Source organism: Mytilus californianus, unplaced genomic scaffold (assembly GCF_021869535.1).
Source record: "Mytilus californianus isolate M0D057914Y unplaced genomic scaffold, xbMytCali1.0.p SCAF_15, whole genome shotgun sequence".
Lineage (NCBI taxonomy): Eukaryota > Metazoa > Mollusca > Bivalvia > Mytilida > Mytilidae > Mytilus > Mytilus californianus.
The window spans coordinates 11,951,877-11,963,662 of NW_026262637.1; the positions used below are offsets into that span (position 1 = coordinate 11,951,877).

The following is an 11,786-nucleotide window of genomic DNA, read 5'->3' on the forward strand; positions in this document are numbered from 1 at the left end:
TTGTTGTCTCATGGGTAGTTGCCGTTGTTGGTTCAGCAGGAGAAGTTGTTTCATTAGCTGCAGTTGTTGGTTTTATCGTAAAATTATTGACAGTTATTATAGTTGTTGTCGTTGCAGCAGATCCAGGAAGAACTAGAAATAATATGCACAAAAGAAAAATAATGTCAAATGCATAATTAAATATATTGATGAATCATTAAAATAGTTTTACATAGCTTACAGTTATAAAAATGTGACTCATATGGATTGTGTGTGTGTTAAGAACTCCTCTTCAACTAGTTAGTTAACCCATTGAAAATGGCTGCTAAAGACAATTAATTCTTTCGTGTTAAATAAATGTGTAATTTAGGTAACTGTTATAATATATAACATTACTACTTCATTATGCTAGTTTGGAAAAAAGTAAAATAACAAAAATACCGAACCCTGAGGAATATTTTAAACGAAAACTCCTTAATAAAATGACAAAATCAAAAGTTCAAACACATCAAACGAATGGATAACAACTGTCATATTCCTTACTTGGTACAGGCATTTTCCTATGTTAAAAATGATGAATTAAACCTGATTTATAGCTAGCTAAAATTCACACTTATATGACAGTTGCATACAATTCTTTTACCCCATGTTTGATTATGCTTTACTGCTGTATTTGTGATTATATTTTTAATTTACATTTGACTTTTCCAGTTGTATCCAAAGTTATTAAAATTTCAGAATGCTGCCGTATAATCAATTATATTATATACCTGTAACTGTAATTATATTCACAATCATATATGTACAAGACAATATAAACACTGTGCACATATTCTGCGGCAAAAGCATCTACAAGAAAATTTCAATTTGTCAGAAAGTTCAATTATACATGTTGTTTCACGTTTTTATAATGGATTTTTTTTTATCAATTTGACAAATGCTTACAAACAAAATTACAATTCTGCCTATGCTATGCCTGAATCGCTATTTTAGATAAAATTCAACATCCAAATGTCAACACTTCAAAAGGCGATGATGCATATAGTTTCATGAAAACAGCACAGAGCCATTCTACAGTCAATACCATGCAAACAATTAAAAAAGACACAAAACCCAAACAAAACTGATACAAAGACTAAACAAATACCGCAACATTACAACACAGGGTAAAAATTCAGGTATTCCGGTAGAGTAAGCAGGTTCTGGTGTACTAGTGGCATCATTTTTGCCGTTATTATGATATGTACATATAAGCAAAACTTTCTTCGGCAGATTGCAAATTAAAAACAAATTAAAAAGTGCACCGAAGTATTTTCGAATCAAGTGTTTTTTTTATGATAAGCAAACATAGTGACTGATTTCTAAATATTCCTTTCAGCCTTAACCTTCTGCAGAAGAACAAGATTGGAATATTTTAATAACAGTACAACATTATTGGTAGCTTTAACAATTTGTACTGGAAAGGTGTTGCCAAAAAACATGTGTTCCATCACATCAAAGTTGTTATGCCCAACCTAGGGGTATTATGTTTTTCGATCTGTGCGTTCGTTCGTTCGTCGGTCCTGCTTATGGTAAAATATTTTGGTTACCGTTTTTGGTAAAGGTAGGTTTTGATGAAGTTGAGGTCCAATCAACTTGAAACTTAGTACACATGTTCCCTATGATATGATCTGTCTAATCTGATTGCAAAATTAGAACTTGTACCCCAATTCACGGTCCACTGAACATAGCAAATGATAGTGTGAGATGGGCATCCGTGTATTATGGACACATTCTTGTTGAATAAGGTTTATTTAAAAACTCGCCAGTTGTATTCCTGGTCTGTTTTTTTATATCCATGTGTTAGCAATTTATGTTCACCCATAAGAAAAGGCAAATTTTAGAAACACGTCGTTCTTGCGATTTGTTTTACAAACAAAATAACTGGCAGCCAACAAATGAACATTAGTTTGTAGAAATATTCCATCGGCTGCAGTACCTCCCAATGTATTAATACTGGTTGTAATAGTAAGTAAGAAGGTATTCAATCAAAACGTATAGGTCGAAAAGCACAATATTTAAATGTTAAATCAAAGAAAAATAAGAATACATTATTTATTATAAGAGTTTTATGTCTACCAAACAAATTCGATATACCTTTAGAAATAATTTTGAATGTCAGTGAAAAGGCAACCTAACGATTAGAAAAAGACAGCTTATGGTACAAATTGACGTCTTTCAAATCTATATGAACTGTCCATAACTACTAGTGTGATAATACAAATAAATCAAAAGGAATCCATAAGTCAAGTGACGAAGATATTTGTAAAATTACTACTCTGCAACCATTAACACATTGTATCATATGAAGGCTTATTATATGCATGATTTTGTCCGATTAGCAAAAGCTCCTAACAAGCAGTTTTCGTAGGACAACGGTCAAGAGGAAAACGGTTTCAATATAAAACAAAATGACTTCTTCTGTCTGGCATAGGATAACTTAATTTAGGAAATTGATGCATCTTATAAAACAAAACACACCTATTAAAAGTCATACGTTTATCATTATCGAATTCTTTTTTTTTTTGGCAAATAATATCAAGTTTACAATTAACCCACAAACGTTATATTTCTCGATAATCAAATTATTCAATGGAATATATTTGAAAATAGTTGTGACAATAAAAGTGTTTGATCTATTAAACGTTTAGGACCAGTTATATGATCTCATTGACGGTAATGTTCGTACATTGTCAAGAAAACAGGCACCTTCAATGTATTTAAGTTGCAAATACAGTGATATTTTAGGAATCAAACTAAACGAAAACCAGTTAGTTACATTTTTAAACCAAACAGTTATTTGTTTATGTTCCTCATACACAAACTTGTGAATAATCTTGTCTTTCCATCCGTATGTATTTTGTTCGTCTAACTAGTCATCTATCTCTCATGTAAAGTTGTAATAACCACTCTGTCTACATTCGGCAATGATTCCAATAAAAAAATAAGTTTACAAATTAGGTATACTTTTAAACGATACAAATGAAGGCCTTTTCCAGTATAGATTAATTCAGTAAGATTTGTATTTGAATTTCTAGCCGGGATACGAACTTATACTATTGGAATATATTTATATTCAAGAACATTATGAAGTTCCCTTTTTCGTTATTAGATAATCATTTATTTTTGTCCTTATGTAAAACCATTATATACTACACTGATTTAGAATTTTCTTGCTGTGAATATGCAATTCTTTATATCTTTGTTGTGCTAGCCTAATTGTTACAATAAAGCAAATTCATTATAAGAAAACAAATTTTAAAAATAAATTTGCTAATCATGTTCTTTTTCAATTTAATGGTATATGGAGCATGCCGATTTCACTCGGTATGAAATCAGATTTGTTTACTCAGCCTGAAATATTATTGAAACATAACATTTTATTCAAAGATGCTCTACTATTTGACCTAAACTAATATCAATCTGAGAAATTTAAAACCAAGGTCATTTATCTGATGTACCTTGCATAAAGATTGCATATTAATCATATGTAGGTGTACTTGCAGGTCAAAGATTAATGTTTCAAAGGAAAAATGTCCTGTTTGAATGACACTTATCCGTATTTTTAATATAGCTAAATGTAATATTTCTAAGAGAAAGAGAAAAAAAAAAACGTCCTGCTAAGAAGAAATTTCTTAACAAACCTTTTTGACCTTCCTTCTTTTAGTGCATTTTTATTTCGCTTGTCAAGAGAAATCTATTCAACAACAGATGCGAAACTAACTATGAAACTTTAGTTTTTAATAAATTTAAAAAAAATAAAAATCCTTATCCCCATAGTGAAAATTCCTGATATTTGATTTTTAAGTTTTATATATACTTATTTTCGTAATTCATTTACTTATATCAATTGATACGTTACGCTCGTGCTAATCACTCTCTCGTGATTTCATGAGCTGGGGGTAATCTCCTTTCATAAAAACTGCTTAGAGTTGTCAGTGCCAAATTAACACAAGATTTATTTTCAAAATCAGTCTTTTCCCATTGTATCCTGCATTTACACCAAAACCATTGCACCTAAAGTGTTTAACCATAAACAAGCAATACAGGACCTTGATTTAGAACGAAACCCAAAAATCCCTCTGACACGTGACTGTTCCCATTTACAGCCCCTCTGGCTATAGCTATCACTGGGGATCTTTGATTTTAAATTTCTATTAGGGACTTTCCATTTTGAATTTTCCTCGGCGTTTTGTATTTTAGTGATTTTACTTCGTACGATCCCCATCATGAATTAGTTGCCTGGTGCGATATATCTGTGTCATAGCTCAGTAGCGACACGTTTGTTTTACACTTCGTAAGGTAATTGATCTTTTTACGCTATCAGGTTTACATTTTATAAGTCTTAAGTATAAGAATGCATTTTTAAAATCGCTTTCTTTCACACGGATATGGGGGAAAATGAGCCATGTTTTTTGTCATTCTAGGTACTTTCCGAATCTCAATTGATTGCCATCAACGAGACATCTTACGCATTGGATCTAGGAAAGTATCTCAAATAAAAACGATAACAAATATTGGATCGAGACGGCATAATTATAGACATCAATACAAGAGAGCAGACCACTTTAACTTTCATTCCTATCGATACAACCGTAAAAACATCTCAAAATCACAGATTCAAGACAAAAACCAATTGTGAGAGCTGTACACACACTGTTAATTTGTTTTCAGTTGGTTTGTCGGAAACAGAAACTAATATCTTATCAAAAAGTATTTATTTCTGTCAAACTTCGGCTAAATTTAATAGTTTAATATTTGAATATGTCCTTGACAAATTAGGTAGACCGCTTAGAAGTAAGGCATACTGTCCTAACAGATATATTATGAACAATCAGGAGAACATAAGTGGTCCGAACAAGACGATGTCTACATTCCAAAATTCAGGAAAAAAGTTCTTATTTTCATAGTATTAACAAGCATGAATCAGTTTCAATTATGAAAATATGATATGCAAATGTAAATAAGTTCTATAACCTAATTTGAAGATTCAAAATTGTAATATTGTATTTTAGAAAAATGCCCATATGTATTTAGAAAATGTTCATATGTATTAAGAAAATGTTCATTTGTACTTTAGAAAATGTCCATATGTGCTTTGAAATATGTTTAACACAGAAGTGGATTTTTTTTAAATTTAGGTACAGTCCTACATTTTTGATCGACAGCAATATTGTCTATGTTTGGTTGATGTTTGATTTGGGTTAAACAAAATGTTATGAAAACAGACATCTTCTGATATTAACGTTTTCCAATTTTTAGGACAAAACGGTTCAGAAGAGTTAAGTGTAATATTTTAATAAATGACATGTTTGTTTTTATCAAAATTCAATTAAGGGTTTCGTAGCGTTAGTTTATGCATTTGGAATTTATACCTCATTTTGATCGAATCATTGAACAACTGTTTTTTGTTATGCGTTAAATATTAATATTAGTCTACTTACCTTATTTGACTTTCTTTACGAATATCAACTATACACTAGACATCTAGGTCTTATTGATATGAACAATGACATTTCATTTTTGTATTTTAACCGCACGTTATAAACCCTATGTATCCTTTAAAATGACAAGATTTAAAATCGATATCGTCAAGTTTAACAAGGGATCAACGGATAGTTGAAAACAACTTTATAAACAAACAATTTTGCCAATCTGTAATATTAAACCTTCCTGTAGTATTGTACAGTCTTAGTAAAATCAGTAATTTTACATTGTAATACGTTACATGTTTATTACCTGGAAATTTGTTTGTTTTTCTCCGTATTTTATATATTGTTTTAGTCGTTAGATTTTTTATTTACCGATTGCAGGGGTAGATCCACAATTTTTGAAAAGATGTAATTCCTGACAAATTAAGAAATAACCATCGAGCGGAGGGAGGCGAAAAATTAATCGGTGAGTTTATACTAGAAAATTCAAATAAATAAAGGCAACAGTAGTATACCGCTGTTCGAAATTCATAAATCGATTGAGAAAAAAACAAATCCGGGTTACAAGGTAAAACTGAGGGAAACACATCAAATATAAGAAAAGAACTACGACACAACAGAAACACAACATTAAAATGTAACACACACAGAAACGAACTATAATATAACAATGGCCATTTTCCTGACTTGGTACAGGACATTTTAAGAAAAAATTGGGGGTTGAACCTGGTTTTGTGGCTAGCCAAACCTCCCGCTTTTATGGCAATGTTAAATATAACATTAAAAGGACAACATTACATGACAGGACTACAATACAAATAAATGGGAGAACATATAGGACAGAGAAACATACGAATAATAGCTAACAAAAGGTACCAGGTTTAAAATTTAATACGCAAGACGCGCGTTTCGTCCACGCAAGACTAACCAGTGACGCTCAGATAAAAAAAGTTCGAAAGCCAAACCAAGTACAAAGTTGAAGAGCATTGAGGTCCAAAAGTTCAAAAAAGTTGTGCCAAATGCGGCTAAGGTTATATGTCTGGGATAAGAAAATCCATAGTATTTAGAATAACTCATACTTTAGCAAACAGTAAATTTATAAAAATGACTATATAATAGATATACATGAAAACACCGAAGTGGTGACTAACTACAGAATAAAAACGGATACATAAAACAACATAAACCAGCACATAAAAATTCTCAGCCGAGTTAGCCAAAGAGATCAACGCAAAAAAAGTGACGTCATATTTGAATTTCTGAAATTTCCCCAAATAGGATAGAATTAGGATAGAATTCAAGATTTGGTTTATAATACTCATATAACATTTATTGATATCAATGAAAATTACAATACTAATTAATATAAAATGGGGTAGTAATTAGATAATTAATAGTATTATCTAGCGATGTCGGTGTTTCTTCTTATTAATCAAACTGTAAACCAAATATATCGTATAAATTTAGTTGACCCAAACTAAAATCTAATAAATGAACTGGGTTATTATTTATCTTAACTATAACATTAAATAAGTGAGATACATGAAATTTAACAAGAATGACGATCAAAGTGCACCGTCTATGCCATATCGGGTATCAAATTGTAAAATTTAGAATGAGCGTGAATTAATAAGGCGGGTGATGTAGTCATAGCAGGAGTCGATTACACTGTCGATGCACGATGTCTGTTTATAGAGTGCATGTGATTCCCTAACATTTTCTTTTTACTTTGATTTGTAGTTTTTTTTAACTGTATGAGCCATCAGAAAACTGTTGTCCAAATTTGTCCGTCCTTGTTGGTTAATTATTCTAATGGCTGTACAAATATCTTCTTATTTCGAACACTTAATTAAAAAGTCGTATTTCATTTTAGGCTTGTCGAAATATTATTATACATCACAAATATTACAAGAATCAACAACAAAACTGGTCAATAAAATAGACCACATCAACCAATGAAACGTCCATGTGTTTCCGAGATAAAATAATAACAGATGATAACAAAGTCAACAAAAACACATGTTTTAATTAACCTGCCTTTCCTCAGTTTGCCTTTGGTCCCTATTACTTAACTAATCCAAATATGTTCAGCGCATACCGTGGCGTTGTTGATATTTTTTACTACCTGATTGATAATATAAGCGTCATATAATGCATGTTTTATAAATATTTCTTCACTGTATTAAGTCTATTCTAACACAATTTTACTATTAAGGTCTTCATTGTATCATCGAATAAGTGAACGCGTTTTAGACTCAAAATATCATTGATGTGGTCGTTTACTCTCACAATTATTGAAAACACCAAAAACATCAGTTGTTTTTTCTACTCCTAGACTAGATAGTTTCATCAAATTCGCACAACTTTTTGAATATTAAGTTTTCAATGACAGTAACTAACTCTTGATACGTATTATATCAAATACTATCATATTCATAGTACCAGTAATTAGGAGAAGTTAAAGCTGTAGATAAAAATATAAATGGCTAATTCATGAATGAAATGAGATCTAACTAAGTTGTGGTTGTTTTGCTTTTGTATGTTTGTTAATCCTTTTTTTTTACTTTCTGTCCTGCTTCTTCGAAATATTAATATTGCTATATTATATTACCTTATGTTCTTCTACTGGACTGGGGTACCTGAGATGATATGCATCAAACGACTTGAGGTAAGATATTTGATCGTAGTACTAATTTATCGTAGGGCATGTAGAAAAATCCGTCCATTCGGAACAAACCTAAACGTTTTTAGTTTTATGCATACCAGCTCTGGTTCATAATTAAACAATATGACAACAAAATCAATTTCCTTACAACCAAAAGTGTCGATAAGGAGGGGGTCACCTTGGGAAAACCCCGAACATTGAAGATAACATATGCTAAGTAAACAATAAGAAATTTATGACACTAGACTTGGTTTTTAAACACTATTGATTTTGTAAGTATATACAGATAACTTAGATATACAAACATGATGGGTATTGTAAATTATCGTTATTGCATTTGTTTTACACTATATGTTTACAAATGTATTGTAAGTTTTGCATCGAGTGCACTTATGATGTAGGTTAATAAAAAAATGCTTGGGAGGCCTGAAATGAATAGTGTTATTCTCATACATTACCTGAATATTCATGATATCGTCTCAACGATCATACATGTATATCTATGCAATTTCTCAACGATCACATATTCATCAAAACATAACCATGTATATTACACAGTTACTAATGAATTATTACAAATTTTATCACTTATGATGTTGAATTAAACATTTCTGCAATTATAAAACTAAAATCAAATATGCAGCCTTCACGCAATTTTTTGCTCATGAAATCAAAAAGGGTTGTAGAATTTGCAAAAACGTCCAATTATATATCACCTTGAATACCTGTATGCAGCCACATACGTACATGTACACAAAATTAAATGTGTGTGCGCATTGATAGTTATCAAAGGTACCAGGCTTATAATTGGATACGCCAGACGCGCGTTTCGTCTACATAAGACTCATCAGTGACGCTCAATCAAAATACTTAGAAAACCAAACAGATTCTAATGTTGTCAAATTTTACATTTATAAGTTCAAGTTTCATTTGAAGATTTGTTGTTGATCCAATATATGCCTAATTTGCATATGTTTCAAGTTTTTGATGTGTGGCTAATGCGAATGGACCCCGGAAAATGTTTATTTTATATCAGTTTTGTACTTTGAAGGATGACATACTATTCTAAATAAGAATCAGCATAATATAAAAAAGATTCTGACAAATAACTGAACGTTCATTGGTTAAAAGAAAATGAATCATTTGCAGACTTTTATGTTTTTAATTCCTTCCATTCTAATCAACAATCACTTATACTAAATATTATCATTCTCATTTGAGGAACTGTAAGGATGATTGGCAGCTACATTGAAATCTTTTCATGTGTACCTAATTATACATTTTGTTGTTATAATAGTAAATGTATGCCGATGTTTTCCCAGCCTTTGTTTCTTCCTTTCACTACACATATTCTGTTCATGTGGGTTTTCTACATGTTCTAGTCCGATGTTAATTTATTTTGTTTTTCAAAGTTTTGTATGTATTTTGCGAAATTGATTTTCTTATAAATTTATTTACATTTGTATGATTTAGTGATAACTTTAATAGTATTTTTTACACTGTTTTTAATAGTATTTTTTACACTGTATCGGATGCAAAACAGATGTACTCGAGACAAATTCTTTTTCGTTTCATAATGAATTTAAAAAAAAAGTTAATGTGCGCGAGAGAGGGCTTAACATGCTTAATGTATTGGGATGCTCATTGATCATGGTCGGAAAACAGAGAATCTTAGCACATCATTACTATAATGTATAATAATAGAAGTACCAGTTAACATATCTTCAAGAAGCACTGTGAATATTGTAGAAATAGGAGAAGTACAAAACATGTATTCGCCATTTTAAGATAGAATGAATATGATTCGCCAAATTGAATCGAATATGACCAGAAAAAGTATGTATAGTCAAGATAATTACGACTCATCGCTGCAGTATTAAGCCATACTTTATGATCTTATCTTATTTTCACTTTTCAACAAATGCAGAATAATCATAATTTTTATTCATACAAAATTTTTAAAGTTTATTTTTTAAGAGAAATGAAAATAACACTATTAGTTGTATGCATTCGAATCGCTATTCTTGATTCACCATTACTAGGAAGAGAACGTAAACTGAATGTAAAGTGAATAGTTTCATAAATGAGGATACAAATGCATTAATCTATGTTGTTATCAAGCAAGAAAACAATGTTTTGTGTATGTCCATTCGTTGTACATTTTATAACGATTATCACTTAAAAATGCATTAGCAGGTATTTTTCATGTTGTATATGCGGATTAATAGATTAAATTTACACAACCATTCTGTTTACCATATCTTCTTCATCCCAACTAGATGTTTTATTCTTAATATATATCTCATTTTGTTATAATTCATATGTTGTGTACATATGAATAAGTTGACGAACAAAATGGTGATTTTATATATATTTGATGGATTTTAATTTTAATTTGTAGAACGAAATGCAGCTTTTATCAGTGAATATTTAGATTTATCATTTTCTATGCTCAGATACTGCGAATATGAAAAGTAGGAATTGTCCTTGTTTGCTGATACGATAAAAATCTACAGAAAGATATATCCTTTTAACCATATATACATTATTCTGACTTCAAGCGACCAGTAACTTCTTACTCGTGATTATCAAATTGTATCGCAACAATGAGGAACATATCAATTCGCTAAGCCTATCATTTAGCCTAGTTGTGATTTAAACTAACGATCTTCTCTACTATAATTTATCTGTAATGTCTAAATAAAAGGATAGAGTTATTAAACGTTTCCCTCTGTCTGCTATAAATAGTATTGTTTAAGATGGTTGCTATACATGCATGACCCAAGATAATTTCTACCTAGTACAATTATACAATGTGCTAAAAAATGAAATAAGATTTCCTGTTAATTTGAATAAGACTCCCACATCTATTTTAATTGTGAACAAGATAGTATCATATATTGTCATGTTTGATTAGATTTCTTAAATCATATTCAGGCTGGTTTATAACACTCAATATAAATGATTTATTACATAGTTTCATGTATTTACAACTTTCACCTTATTAAAGGAATAATCAGATTTATAATACTTTACCTATTTTGAGGTTAAGATAATAATTGTCTTTATAATGTCTCTTTGGTAATCAAAATTAACAATCTGACATCAATCTTGAATATCTGGTGCCTTAAATCATTATCATATAAGTTATAAGGCAGTGTCATAAATCAAGAGTCTTCAATCAAGATATTTAATTTTGCTGAAGATTATCAGAAATACTGACGTGAAATAAACTTTCAACTGATTTTAATAGTTCGTTCTTATGTTGTACTGTTACACCACTGTCCCAGGTTAGGGGGAGGGTTGGGATCCCGCTTACATGTTTAACCCCGCCACACTCTGTATGTATGTGCCTGACCCAAGTCAGGAGCCTGTAATTCAGTGGTTGTCGTTTGTTTATGTGTTACATATTTGTTTATCGTTCATTTTTTGTACATAAATTAGGCCGTTAGTTTTCTCGTCTGAATTGTTTTACATTGTCATTTCGGGGCCTTTTATAGCTGACTGTGTGGTATGGGCTTTGCTCATTGTTGAAGGCCGTACGGTGACCTATAGTTGTCAATTTCTGTGTCATTTGGTCTCTTGTGGAGAGTTGTCTCATTGGCAATCATACCACATCTTCTTTTTTATATTCACCTGCATATGGAATGCACATTTCCCAACTCTTCGGT

At 30.8% G+C, this 11,786-nt stretch overlaps 1 long non-coding RNA gene across 1 annotated transcript; it reads right to left on the reverse strand.

The window, feature by feature from the left end:
* Position 1: 1 nt before the first annotated feature.
* Positions 2-5,560, reverse strand: LOC127725412 (uncharacterized). Its single transcript, XR_007992997.1, has 3 exons — positions 5,463-5,560; positions 750-828; positions 2-132 (listed from the first exon to the last, which is right to left on the reverse strand). It is a non-coding gene; the product is annotated as an uncharacterized LOC127725412 (long non-coding RNA).
* Between the last annotated feature and the right edge of the window lie 6,226 nt (positions 5,561-11,786).